The 15,263-nt window shown below is 39.4% G+C and overlaps 1 long non-coding RNA gene across 1 annotated transcript; it reads left to right on the top strand.

Moving 5' to 3' along the window:
- The first annotated feature begins 202 nt into the window (after positions 1 to 202).
- LOC118488398 lies at positions 203 to 2,299 on the top strand. The gene is made up of 4 exons (XR_004884589.1): positions 203 to 1,602; positions 1,743 to 1,932; positions 2,033 to 2,095; positions 2,202 to 2,299. It is a non-coding gene; the product is annotated as an uncharacterized LOC118488398 (long non-coding RNA).
- The last annotated feature ends 12,964 nt before the right edge of the window (positions 2,300 to 15,263 follow it).

Genomic DNA, 15,263 nt, shown 5'->3' on the forward strand with positions numbered 1-15,263 from the left:
CTAGTAAATAAGGGATTTTGAACAATACGTTATGGGGTGAATCGTAACGGGTAAAAGTGGTTAAATTAATATCCGGACACGAGTTGATGGACATTATAAAAGATGTGAAAAGACACTATTTGGTGTAAGTCTTAACGGGTCAAATGGTGTTGTTAACACCATTCGACTATAATAACTGACGGTTGCCTTATGAGTTTTGTGATCACAGGGAAGAGCTATAAGGTTCGCAATGCTATTAATTGGTGATTAATATCGAAAGGTATATTAAACGGGTTAATACTTTGACCCAAGCCAGGTATGTATAAGTATGATTATGGCAAAAATGTAAAATGGGTCAAATACATTGGTAGAAGTCCTTCGTCGTAAACGAGGGACCAAAGTTGACCAAAACACTCTTGAAGGGTAATTTGGGCAAACGACCCATATGGGTTGTTTAGAGATATGAATTATGGTAATGTAAGCCTTAGATGGGTATGTAAGTTTTAGGCATAGACCTTCTCGGATCAAATGCCAAGAATAGTCCTTTTGCCGTAGAGTGGCTAACCGAAGGGTAGATTTCGAATAAATAATTGCTACATATAAAATCCACTACAATAGTAGTCTTGGTGGAAGATCACTCTATGAATAATGTGAAATTATGATGCTAGAAAGGAATTAGAGTGGTTATGCGTAAAAGCGCTTAAATACCCTTAACGGGTCAAATAAGCTCATAATTATAGATGGGTTAATGATGCATAATAACCCGTGATTTAAATCTTGTGTCATTTGAAATAATTGAAATGTGATATTCATAGGAATTTTGGAATGGCAAACATGTTCATTTAATGAATTACGAAACGGGTCAAAAATGTTAAAAAGGGATTTCAAGCCGAGAGCTTGAAGTGCGAATTTTGAAAGTAGTTGAATATCAGGTTTTAATTCCCTAAGATGGGGAATTAAATTATGAACGCGTAGGAAAAAGAATCGTGTAAAACGGATCTGTAGACTAAAAGTTATGGTTCTTGAAAGTTTGATTTTTGATAAATAAACATAGCTGGCAAAAGTGCAGGTCCCAGCTGCGGACCTGCTGGAAAACGGATCAATGACTATCATATTTTTGGGTAAATATTAAATCTAAATTAATTCTTATAGTACATAAAGTACAAGTGGAGGGGCAATTTAGGTATTGGAAAAGGGGTTTTTCGGGGCTTTGGAATACACAGAGTACTGCACAATGCAGTACATGTCTAATCAAAATAGAAAATTTTCATTTATCAATATCTTCTAACTCACCTTCTATATCATCAAAAACAAATTCATCTTCAAACCTATCTATGAGTTCCACTTTCTTTTTCTGATAATACCCAGGTTGAGTAGGATCACCATCTTGCATAAAAACACCACATCCGGGACAAACAAGCCCTAAAGCTTTGTCATCGTCTCTTCCCTCACTTAAAAGTGGTTGCTTTTTATATCTTTTTCTTGAACTTTTACCTGAATTGTTGATTGTTTGTGTTGTTGATGAGCTAGAGTTTAGTGATGATGTAATATATGGGTTCTTGTTCTTGATGGGTTCATTGTTTAACTCAAACGCTTAAGGAAGATGAAGGGGTCGAGTAAAAGGTAAGTTGTTGTAATTGATTTCGCGTTCAATGTAGTCGTAATATTTGGTTAGGGTTATAGTTCTTGTGCAATCGTCCCTGTAAAAGGGGTTTTTGGCTACGAATATGGAAACTGATTTTGTCTTGCTTTTTACAATATAGGAAGAGAAGAAATAAATTAGGGCAAAAAAGTACCAGACGACATAGTGTTGTTGTTATATCCGATGATAGGAACACGGATTGTGCCCAGGAAGGACCTTCAAAGCATCAACGTGGATTTGGGCCAACACAAAGAGCGTTGGGTAATTATTGATGTGTGATTGAGTCGTGAAGACAGTTAAAGGTTATGGATGTATGTTCTATTTTTTTGTATGTTTTCCTTTTTTTTGGTATTACACACATATAGTATCTGTATTTTTTTTGTCAAGTTATAACTATGATGAAAAGTACAGATGTGTAGACTATGATTGAATCTGCTCGGGCTGGTAATTATGAAAAGGGCTTTTCTTTGCTTGGTAATTACTTGGTTTTCGTTTTGGGTTTATGTAATTGTTATGGGTCATTTTCTGAGTATACATATCCTGACTAATATCCCGCTTTTAATTGTTTATTTGCGATCAGGATACTGGATGGGGATATTGTTAACATCCTGGGCGATATCCTAAGGTTGAGTGAATTAAACACGTGCAGGTTAATGGCTGTAAGTTACTAACGGTCATCAGGACTTCTTCTCCTCAAGACTCGGGCGTATTTGTTATAAGGAAGCCGTTGAACCCGAAAGACTTGGTCCTCAACGTTTGAGTGGGAATATTTGCTGGATCCCGGACGTTTAGGATAGTTTGTTACATTATCTTTACTATAAATAGATGGGGGCGGATCAGTTTAAGGCACGCAATTTTGCACTTACACTCTCGAACACTTTTACTCTCTAGCTCACCGCAAACACCACACTCAAACACTTGTATTCAAATTACATTGTAACACATAGTCGATCCGCACCACATCCTGCACTGTATCCTCATATTTGAAGCAATAAGAAGAACAAGGCAGCTGCGATTGTCAGCTCCCGAGGTTTTATGCCGGCGATCTAAATTGATCAAGGGCTTTCCTCGTACATCACGTGTCAACCTTTACTTTTTTGCTCATTGTTTGATCATTGATACAGCTCTATATCCCGGACTGTATCCTGAAACTGTTTTCATATCTAATTTGGCCAATACATTTTTCACATATAATTTTAGCACACTACCTCACCTAACTAATTTGATCACTTAATTGCTTAGGTAATTTTTGACCAAAACAATTTAGCGCCCACCGTGGGGCAAGTGGTGCTACTTTTACTAAAAATCTTTGTAAAATCATTAATCGGTTTTCTATTTTCAAAATTTTTTGCCACATTGTTTACAATGGCCTCCAGATCAAACATGAGCTCTTCCACTATGTCTGCTACGACCTCTGCTACTACTGGTTCGGTGCTTCCACCACCTCCTCCAAGGATGCCGTTTTCTTCACAATCTCAAGATGTTATCCCTACTCGGAGTGTCCAGGGATCTGCTCCCGTTTTAGCCTCTAACGATGAAATTTTGACTTTATTTGGAAGTGTGCAGGAACAAATGAGGCAGCAACAGGAGACTAATCAAATGCTGTTAAGAGAAATACAACTCTTAAAAGCTAGCTCGAGCAGACCTGTTGAGGAAACTGTCACTCCTATACAGCCCAGGGCTTTGAACTTCAGTTCCGCAGTTTACACTGAGGATAATAGGGGGTATCGTCTCAAGCCATTCTCAGAATCATACCCCTGAGATACCCTCTTCGGTCAGGATATCGACTGTGAGAAGTTCAGGATATGCTTCAGGATATGGCCAAAATCCTCAGAACGGTAATGTGTCAAATAATAATACTCTTGCTACTAACAATAATGGCTCTTTGCAGGATGCAGGTATGACGTCAACATTTACCAGGGAGCTCCAGAAATTGAAGGACATGATATCCAGTGTACCTGGAGTGGTCCAGCCAATTTCGGAAGTATCCCAAGACAGCTATAGGATATCCCGCTTTGCATATCCTATCTGTGATGCTGAAATCCCAAAAAGATTTCAAACTCCCAACATGAAGCTGTATGATGGGACTACGGATCCTGAAGAGCATATTGCCCAGTATAGGGAAAGAATGGAGATTAACCCTATCCCTCCGGAGCTCAAGGAAGCATGCTTATGCAAGGGATTTGGTTCTACTCTGACAGGATCAGCCTTAAAATGGCTGTTAAACGTTCCTCCTCACTCAATTACTTCGTTTGCTCATTTGGTTAATTTATTTAACAGTCAATTTTCATGTAGTCAGAGTTTTGAGAAACTAACCAGTGATCTTTACAGGATAACTCAAGGGCCTCAGGAATCCTTGAGGAATTATGTGAACAAATTCAGTCGAGAATCCTTGGATATCCCACATCTTGATGTTGCAACAGCTGTGCAAGCTTTTAAGATGGGGTTACAAAAGGATTCTCAGTTTTATCAGGATCTTGTAATGAATCCCTTCAGGAATCTCGACGAAGCTCGTAACAGGGCTTTGAGATATATCCGTTTGGAAGATGACAAGAAGATGCAGGAGAGGATGAATTCTACCTCAACCTATGAATCAACTAACAGGAAATCAGAAACCTCATATAAGCCATATCGCTCCAAGCCATATGGCAGAAATGATAACAAGAAAGTGAATGTTGTTGAAGACGAGGATCCTGAAGAATATCCTGACTTATCTGAATACTGCTTTTCTGTTAATATACCTGAGTTAATGTATGCTATGTAGGGTTTAGGGGACAAAGCTAGGTGGCCTCGAAAGAACCAGCAGAAAGTTGATTGGAAGGATAAATCCAAATGGTGTGCCTTCCACGAAGACTTCGGACATATGACCGAGGATTGCATTGCTCTAAGGAAAGAGATAAGTTACCTGTTAAGCAAGGGGTATCTGAAGGACTTGCTGGGAAAAAAGTAGAATAAAGGGCAGGATCCCGAGAAGAATCCTGAACGAGCAGCATCACCCCCAGCAGATGCCAAGATAATTAACTTTATTTCAGGAGGATCCGATATTTGTGGAACTTCGTATTCGGCGGCCAAGAGACATGCAAAGGAAGCTAAGAGTGAGAGGGGAGACAGACCAGTCAGGATGACTACCCTCACAACTGATAAAGTGATCACTTTTGATAGTGATGACAGGGATACTGTTCAGGATCCTCACCATGATGCTTTGGTAATAACATTATATGTGGCTAACCATTTTGTACGCAGGGTACTGGTAGACAACGGTAGTTCTGTCAATATAATTTAGCTGGAAACATTGAAGAGGATGAATGTATCTCCGATGGACATTACTTCGAAGTCCACTGTGCTCGTTGGTTTCAGTGGAGAAGCTAGGAATACCGTAGGGGAGATAAAGTTACCAGTATATGTTGAAGGGGTCAACTCCATACAACCCTTCTGCGTGATGGACTCCTTATCCTGCTATAACATCATACTGGGAAGACCATGGATTCACGATATGAAGGGTGTGCCATCAACATATCACCAATGCATCAAGATCCCTACCCCTTGGGGAGTTGTCAAGGTTGAAAGTGATCAGCAGGAAGCGAAAGAGTGCTACTCATCCTCGATGAAATCCTCAACTAAGCCTAGTGCAGCATAGCAATTAAAGATGCGGGCCCAGGATATCGTGGAGGATTCGGAGCAGGACGTGAAGAAAATTATCCTGGATCAGGATAATCCTGATATCTCGGTGCTCGTAGGAACCAATATCCCTCAGGATATTGAAGAGCAGTTAACTAACTTTTTGAAATGCAGGATGTCAACATTTGCATGGAAGCATGAGGATATGACAGGCATATCCAAAGACATTATCACTCACAAGCTTGGAATTGACAAATCATTCAAGCCTGTTCAGCAAAAAAGAAGAAAATTTGCTCCTGAGCGGAATAAGATTATCCAAGAGGAAGTTGAAAGATTGTTGAAGTCCAGGATGATCAGAGAAGTCAAGTTTCCAAGATGGCTAGCAAACGTAGTTGTGGTACAGAAGAAAAACGGGAAATGGAGAGTCTGTGTAGACTACACGGACTTGAACAAGGCTTGTCCTAAAGACCCATTTCCTCTCCCTCATATCGATGCAATGGTGGATGCTACTGCTGGACATGAAATGTTAACGTTCATGGACGCATCCTCAGGATTTCAGCAGATTCAAATGGAGCCTTCGGATCAGGAGGATACTGCTTTCATAACACCAACAGGTATATATTGCTATACTGCTATGCCTTTCGGTTTGAAAAATGCAGGTGCAACATACCAGAGATTAGTGAACATGATGTTCAAAGATAAGCTGGGGGACACCATGGAGGTATATATCGATGATATGGTGGTGAAATCTAAAAAGGCTGAGGTTCACCTCCAGGATATCAAGGGAGCATTTGATATCTTGGATCAGTATAACATGAAGCTGAATCCTGCTAAGTGCCATTTCGGAGTGGGGGCAGGAAAGTTTCTAGGATATATGGTAACAAAAAGGGGGATAGAGGCAAGCCCGGAGCAGATTAAAGCTATCCTGGATATAAAGTCACCCTCGAATATGAAGGACGTACAACGGTTAACAGGCCGAGTAGCAGCTTTGAATAGATTTATTTCTAGATCCTCGGAAAAATGCAAGGAATTCTATGATATCCTCAAGAAGAATAAGAAATTTGAATGGGGAGCAAAGCATGAAGCAGACTTGCAGGATTTGAAGCGATACCTCTCAACTGCACCTCTATTGATGAAGCCTGAAAATGGTGAACCACTATCCCTATACCTCGCTGTATCAGGGAATGCTGTAAGTGTCGTTCTTATAAAAAACCATGAAGGTCAGCAATATCCTGTATATTATGTTAGTAAAAGTTTGTTAGATGCTGAAACTAGGTATTCTCATTTAGAAAAATTGATATTAGCTCTAGTCATGGCATCGACAAAGCTTAGACATTATTTTGAAACACATAGGATCCATGTTAAAACGAATTATCCTGTCAAAAATGTGCTTAGGAAACCAGAGATGTCAGGCAGGATGGCCAAGTGGTCAGTAAAGTTGAGTGCTTATGATTTAGTATATGAACCTAGAAATGCCATAAAGTCTCAGGCTTTAGCTGACTTTGTGGCTGATTTCAGTAGTGATATTCAGGATGAGGTAGACCTAGAAGTTCAACAGTTAGGAGAATCTTCAGGATCCTGGACATTATATACTGTTGGTGCATCCAATATAAGAGGTGTAGGTTTAGGTATACTACTAAAATCGCCACAGGGGGACATATTACCCCAGGCCATTAGGTGTGAATTTCCTGCTACTAATAATGAGGCAGAATATGAAGCTTTAATTGCAGGATTAGAATTGGCTAAGAGTATGAGTATCAAGAATTTGCGAGTATATGTTGACTCCTTGTTAATTACTAACCATTTTAATGGATCCTATGCAGTTAAGGGTGAGAAATTAATCGAATACCTCGATATTCTCAAAAAGTTAGCAGAGTATTTCGATGTTTTTACACTTGAACAGGTACCAAGAGAGGATAACGCCGAAGCAGATGCCTTAGCAAATCTGGGATCATCGATCAGGATACCAGAAGGAACCCAAATACCAATAATACATGTCTTGTATCCTGCAACGAATCCTCGGGGTAAAGAAGTAGCGGCTATTCAGGATCCTGGAGCAGAGTATCCTGAAGAGGATCCTAAATCTTGGACGGCTCCAATTGTGAGATATCTCAAAGAAGGACACATCCCCGGAAATGAAAATCCTAAGGCATTTAGGATGAAGGTATCACGATTCACTATTATAAATAATGTTTTATACAAGAAATCTCTTGCAGGACCGTATTTGAGGTGCTTGGAGGATCCTGAAGCCAAAGAAGTACTTCAGGATATACATGAAGGGGATTGTGGTAACCATACTGGGGGCAGGTCGTTATTCTCAAAAGTGTTAAGGAGAGGATATTATTGGCCAACAATGAGAAAAGATGCCGCAGAATATGCTCGAAGATGTGACGCATGTCAAAGACATAGTAACATATTGCATCAGCCTGCTGAACCATTATATCCTATTGTTTCCCCTTGGCCATTTATGAAGTGGGGTATGGATATAGTGGGAAAGCTTCCAAAGGCTCCAGGAGGGAAGGTTTTTATGTTGGCAATGACAGATTATTTCTCCAAATGGGTTGAAGCCGAGGCATTTGTTCAAGTTAGGGATCAAGAAGTAGTATCCTTCATAAAGAGAAATATCCTGACCAGATTTGGAGTACCAGCCGAGATAATCTGTGACAATGGTTCTCAATTTATAAGCAAAAGGACTACTGACTTTTGCAAGAGTTGGGGAATCAAAATGATAACATCTACTCCAGTACATCCTCAAGCGAATGGACAAGCAGAATCCTCAAACAAGATAATTGTCAATAACTTAAAGAAGAGGCTTGGAACCAAAAAAGGAAGATGGGCAGAAGAATTACCCTTTGTTTTGTGGGCTGATAGAACAACGGTAAAGAACGCAACAGGCCAAACCCCATTTTCCTTAGTATTTGGAGCAGAAGCAATGATTCCAACGGAAATGACAATACCTACTGCAAGATCTACCCTAAGTGATCCTAAACAGAATCCTGAAGCCTTGAGTCAAGATTTGGATACTATAGATGAAAAGAGAGATGCAGCAAGGCTAAGGATGGCAGCATATCAACAAAGAATATCCAGAGCATATAACAAAAATATCAGGACCAGAAGATTTAAGGTTGGAGATTGGGTGTTAAGAAAGGCTTTTCAGAATACCACTAATCCTGCCGATGGCAAGCTAGCCCCAAAATGGGAAGGACCATATGAAGTTGAATCAGAAGCAGGGAAAGGAGCATATAGACTCAAGAATATGAAAGGGGATATGCTACCGAGATCTTGGAATGCTATACACCTTAAGCTTTATTTCAAGTGAGTTTAGAATTTAATTTCTAACTCAGGATGGTATGAATTCTATCTATTTTAAATATGTTTGGTTTAATTTATTCTTTGAAACCCAATACTAACTTAAGCATTGGAGGGGTGTTAGCCAAGCTAACACCCACCTTAGTGTAAGGATGTTTTGCAGTATATGCTTCGGGATATAGCTCCAGGATGCTCACTCGGGATACTTCAGAAGATTAGATGATTGGCCCCCTCTCTCACATACAAGGGATCCTGATCCCTTCACAGGTTTAAAGGTATTCACCTCTCTTCCGAATTGGGTTTAAACACTCCGCCTGGAGCGCAAGTTATTCAGGGATAGTTCAAGGTGGCGGGACCAGTCCATGTAAAAGTGGCTGACAATTTCGTTACTGTTGGCTATATCCTGAATCCTAAAGGTATATGAGGATTGATCACCCTCTCTCATGAAAGGGTATTTTCATACTCTCTAAGGTTTAAAGGTTTTCACCTTTCTAAGTCTTGGAGTTTATACACTCCCGCCTGTAGCGCATGAAAATTTGGGATTTTCCCCAAGATACAAGGAATTTATCTCCAGTACATTCTTGGGTTTTACCCCTGTAACATGAAAAATTGTCTATACAATGGGAACTGATATCCAGAAGATTTTTAAGTGTTTGAAGACATTGTACACAGGGGACATTCCCACTAAAGCAACGATGTAAAGCTCAAAGAGTAAGGCTCGGAACTAATGCACTAAGTATCTCACACATGGGACATCTTCATTGGAAAAGTTGCAAAGGAATTGAGGTTTGATAATAGGGTTATATCCTATTCCTGGTATAATCTTTCCTTTGTAAACGTCGTTTGAGTTTTTGATAATACTAGGTTGGGTAAAAGGTTAAACATCCTGATTAGGATCAATTCTCGGGATATATTCTCAAAATATATTTTCAAAATACTTCTCAAAATATTTGAAGCTAATACTAGTTTGAAACTTTGATCACCCAGGTATTATCAAAACAGGTTTTGGGAAGTGGACTGTTTTTCACTCTTTAAAAAGCTTTCTACAAAGTTGAAGGAATTATCTAATAACAGTTTTTATAATATATTGCTAAGCATATTGATCAGGATATTTCCATAAGATAACAATACAAAATTTTTGCAAAGCTAAGATTTATACTAAGAGAGACGGTAGATAATAGCAAGAAAAAATGAAAGATGAAATTATTCTTGAAACAATCAATACTAGTTGATAACCGAAGGTTTCATCCTGAAACCCAGGACCCATCCACCTTCGGCTATCAAATTGTTTCGATACAAAAATGAAAATTGTTCATAAAATAGTTCAAACAATTTAAAGGAAATAAACTTTAGGGGGCAGTATCTTCTTCGTCCATAATGATTTCAGCAGCATCCGTCTTGGGATCCTCCTCAGCATCCTTCTCAGTATGGGTTGCTTTTTCAACTGCTTTGGAAGATTCAGCGATAGCTGCTTTAGAAGAAGTGCCGCCAAGGTTCTTTAGCTTGGTCTCCCAAGCACCGACGTCCCAAGAAGGGCATTCAAAACCTAATGCTTTGGCTTTATGGGCCATCTTCAACCTGGCTTGGAGAAGAGAAATGACGACGGAACTCTTAAGGCTTTCCCGGTAGCTGACCATATCCTGTTCATGTTGCATATGGACAGCTTCAAGATCGGCCTGGGCTTGAAGAGTAGCTCTGTTGAGAGCAGTCTGGTGTTCTTGAGTCATAGCTTTGAATTTCTCCTCGTAATGACGGGATTTGGCGGCTGCAATCATGCCTTGATCAGAGATTGTGATTTCTGCTTCCTTTAGCTTGGATTCAAGCGTCTTGTTAAGCCTGCAGGATTCTTGATATAGGTGAACCAGACGCTCAAGACCTTGCGAAGGTAAGAGGACAGGTACTAATAAATCTTTGTAAATGATGTAAGCCGCAGGATATAATATGAGAATACTAACCTGGTTAAGAAAGGAAGTCATAAACCCGCTAGCTTCAATGAACCCGTGCTTCTCATAAGGAAAGGTGTCAGAAATAACAGGGGAATCAGGCTCCTTCCTTTTGCGGGAACTTGAACTCCGGGGCTTGGTAGCCGGTGAAGGTTTAGGAATAATGATGGCTTTGGAGCTGCTGGGTTTGGATGAGGCTGTGGCCTTGGGACTAGGTTCCTTCTTGACCTGAACCTGATCAGAATAACTGTCCAACTCGTTGAGGTCAAAGACTTCAGGGATCTTGGCCGGTGCTGCATAAAGGGAAAAGTTTTACATCATTATTACTCTTCATTTTATTATTATACTGTGTTAGCTAATTATTTTAAAAGTAATCCTTACCAGACATTTCAGATGACGAGTATTGACTGGAACTCGGGACGTGTGTGGTGAAGGTCCTGTCTATTGCAGGTAATTGGTAAACAGTGTTGACTCTTTCTTCTGATTCGGCGGTAGGGGGAGCTACTTCCTTGAAATTCACTGCATAGGGATAAAAAAGAAGGATATTAGTAGAAGATAAAAACCAAACGGTCCATGAGAATTTTTATAACCCTACCGGTGGTTAACCACTCCACCGGAAGATTGACACCCTCAGCAATGGAGTCTCGTTTGACAAAGAAAAACTTGCGTTGCCATCCGTCTTCGTTTTTGGTGGCTTTAAGAATAAGGGGTTTGCTAGAGGTCGAGAAAAGCAAGAACCGGCTAGAACCGTGAGATCGGAGGCGATAAGCAATAGGCAAATCCTCAATGCAGAGGTCGGGGCAATGAAGGTTTTTGATTTGGTTAAGTACAATTAATACTCTCCAAACCATGGGCATGGTTTGAGCAAAAGAGATGCCGGTGGTTCGAAAGAATTGCATCATGAATTCAGGAAAAGGGTATCGAAGACCTAGCAAAAAAGGATATGCTGGAAAGCAAACCCATTCAGCGGAAGAAACATCCGATCGAATTGACCGATCGAACGGTCTAAAGACCGTGTTATCAGGGAAAGCGCCGGAAGCTCTCAAAGCTGCAATGTCTGCGTTGTCAAAGGCACAGACCTCCTTTTCGGGATTTTTGAGGAGATTCTGCTGGGTGAAGGTTTCGGCATCCATTACGAAGAAGGCAAGGAAAATTGATAGAAAGTAAATAAGAAATGAAGAATTACCTGAAAGCTCTGTTGAAGATATCTGCTTTTCAAACAAGAAGAGAGAAGATATAGGGGCATTATGGATCTCCATTGAGCAAAAAGCGTGTTGGAAGTTACGATGTGATCTCGACCGTTGCTTTGTTTTAAATGCCTTGAGTTATGGGATAAGACTTTTGAAATATATCCGTTGGATTGGTATACCAACCGATATATTTGGGGACAATTGTTATGGGTCATTTTCTGAGTATACATATCCTGACTAATATCCCGCTTTTAATTGTTTATTTGTGATCAGGATACTGGACGGGGATATTGTTAACATCCTGGGCGATATCCTAAAGTTGAGTGAATTAAACACGTGCAGGTTAATGGTTGTAAGTTACTAACGGTCATCAGGACTTCTTCTCCTCAAGACTCGGGCGTATTTGTTATAAGGAAGCCGTTGAACCCGAAAGACTTGGTCCTCAACGTTCGAGTGGAATATTCGCTGGATCCCGGAAGTTTAGGATAGTTTGTTACATTATCTTTACTATAAATAGATGGGGGCGGATCAGTTTAAGGCACACAATTTTGCATTTACACTCTCGAACACTTTTACTCTCTAGCTCACCGCAAACACCACACTCAAACACTTGTATTCAAATTACATTGTAACACATAGTCGATCCGCACCACATCCTGCACTGTATCCTGATATTTGAAGCAATAAGAAGAACAAGGCAACTGCGATTGTCATCTCCCGAGGTTTTATGCCGGCGATCTAGATTGATCAAGGGCTTTCCTCGTACATCACGTGTCAACCTTTACTTTTTTGCTCATTGTTTGATCATTGATACAGCTCTATATCCCGGGCTGTATCCTGAAACTGTTTTCATATCTAATTTGGCCAATACATTTTTCACATATAATTTTAGCACACTACCTCACCTAACTAATTTGATCACTTAATTGCTTAGGTAATTTTTGACCAAAACAGTAATCACTTGGTTTTCGTTTCATATTTAAGAGGTTTGTTTTGATGGAGACGTCGAAAGAACGTCTACAAGCCCAAATGGATTGCTCGATGGACAATGATTGACCCTTGAATAGGTCACGTTGTACCGGGGGAGAGTTGTTAGTACATGTATTACATGTGTTAGTGGTGCACGCAGCAGCAGAAACACCAAAGCTGTAAACTAACATGTGTTGATTCATAAACATGTGTTATGCCCCTTTTCGAACGATATATAGCGTGTGTTAACATCTGATCATGCAGAAACACCAAGTTGTAAACTGACATGTGTTGATACATAACATGTGTTAAGCGGCTGTTATAATTTTTTGTAACCTGACATGTTATTTATTGTATACAGGCATGTTACTATACAAAACCCCGTTTAGCAGATATGACATGTGTTGAGACTCTATTATAACGTGTGTTAATACTACTAGAAATGGATGCGTGGGTCCCAATAGTAACTTAATAAAAGCAGAGTTACAGAAGAGGTCGACTACAAGACCAAAAACTAAAGTGGACTTCAACACGCCGAAAAAGTCTTAACAACACCTGACGGACAAAATAATTAGAGTCTAAAATTAATTTGGAGTTGGTTGTTTCTCTTGGTTATTAGTTTTGGGTTTATGTGATCACTTGGTTTTCATTTCATATTTTAAGAGGTTCGTTTTGATGGAGACATCGAAAGAACGTCTACAAGCCCGAATGGATTGCTCGATAGACAATGACAGACCCTTGAATAGGTCACGTTGTACCGGGGGAGAGTTGTTAGTACATGTATTACATGTGTTAGTGGTGCACGCAGCAGCAGAAACACCAAAGCTGTAAGCTGACATGTGCTAATTCATAACATGTGTTACACCCCTTTTCGAATGATATATAACGTGTGTTAACATGTGATCATGCAGAAGCACCAAGCTGTAAACTGACATGTGTTGATACATAACATGTGTTAAGCGGCTGTTATAATTTTTTTGTAACCTGACATGTCATTTGTTGTATACAGGCAGGTTACTATACAAAACCCTGTTTAGCAGATATGACATGTGTTGGGACTCTATTATAACGTGTGTTAAAACTACTAGAAATGGATGCGTGGGTCCCACTAGTAACTTAAGAAAAGCAGAGTTAAAGAAGAGGTCGACTACAAGACAAAAAACTGAAATGGACTTTAACACACCCAAAAAGTCTTAACAACACCTGACGGACAAAATAATTAGAGTCTAAAATTACATAGTACTAGTCAACGAAAACACAGAGCAGTAAGACAAAAAGCTGAGGTGGCTTCCATTAACGGCGTGCCTTCGCTGTTCAGCGGCTACCTTTGTTGTCTTATATGTTGGCTGAAAATTTTAAAGTCAACAGAAGTCCCATTAACAATGTGATGACCAACTCTTGGTGGCACGGGACATCTATACGCACTGACGGGTCGTATACAGTTTATACTCGTGTTGTGAATGAATTGCTTGCAAGGGAATGAAACACAGAGGGTGGTGGCGTTGTTTCTGCATAAAGATTGTTACAGGTTTATAAAAATGCGTATGCATGGAAAGTTATAACAACATGTAACATGTAACACGTGTTACGTTGAAAAAAGTGTTATAAAAATGTGTTTTCATGTAACATCCAACACGTGTTATGAAAATGTGCTTTCATGTCACATTTAAACACATACATGTTACTATGGTTTAGCTGTGAAAAAGGAGTTCAGACTATAACACGTGTTACGTTGGTTGTGCTGTAAGACAAACTTGGCTTTTCGTTTCTAAAAACAGATGTGCTGATTATTAGACGTCTAAAAATAAAAAAATCGAGCATGTGTTAAACACGTCATAACTATAATAATTTAAACTGTATGGCTATGTCTAATAGTATAAAGTGTAACATGTATTAGGGTATGACGATGTAAACCAATATAATTATCAACAAAACGTGCCGGTTTTATAAACATGATGAAAAACACGTTCTTCATTGTTTTGTGTCGGGCTTGTCATCATGTAGAACCAGGAAAATCAATAAAAAGAAAAGAAAAAACAGACAAAGATACAACCATCAGAAGGCATTTGATTAGACCCCGAACCATCACAGGGCAGTTGATTAGATCCAGAACCATCAGAAGGCATTTTTGGATAACGGACTTCATTGGAAGCAGCATGTGTATCGGCTGAAAATGAAAAAACAACATCAACTAAGGATACAATGAAGAGAATAATGAAAAAAAAGTGTTATAAAAATGTGTTTTCATGTAACATCTAACATGTGTTATGAAAATGTGTTTTCATGTAACATTTAAACACATACATGGTACTCTGGTTTAGCTGTGAAATAAGAGTTCAGACTATACAAATACTAAGGCTACACTCAACGATACAACTCTCTAGTCGAACCGATTGTCCTAAATATATACGATTTAACACATCAAATGCACAAATCATAGCCAGAAATGACCAGTGTCATTATTAAATGCACAACAGCCATCACTAAACATTAAACAGCTATACAGAAAAAAAAAACATCATAACACGAAATCCTAAAAAACGATACAAATCTACCTTCAAACAACAAAAATCAAATCAACCGGAACGAACTACAACCTATAGATCCGAAACA

The sequence above is a fragment of the Helianthus annuus genome, chromosome 16, assembly GCF_002127325.2.
Source record: "Helianthus annuus cultivar XRQ/B chromosome 16, HanXRQr2.0-SUNRISE, whole genome shotgun sequence".
NCBI lineage: Eukaryota > Viridiplantae > Streptophyta > Magnoliopsida > Asterales > Asteraceae > Helianthus > Helianthus annuus.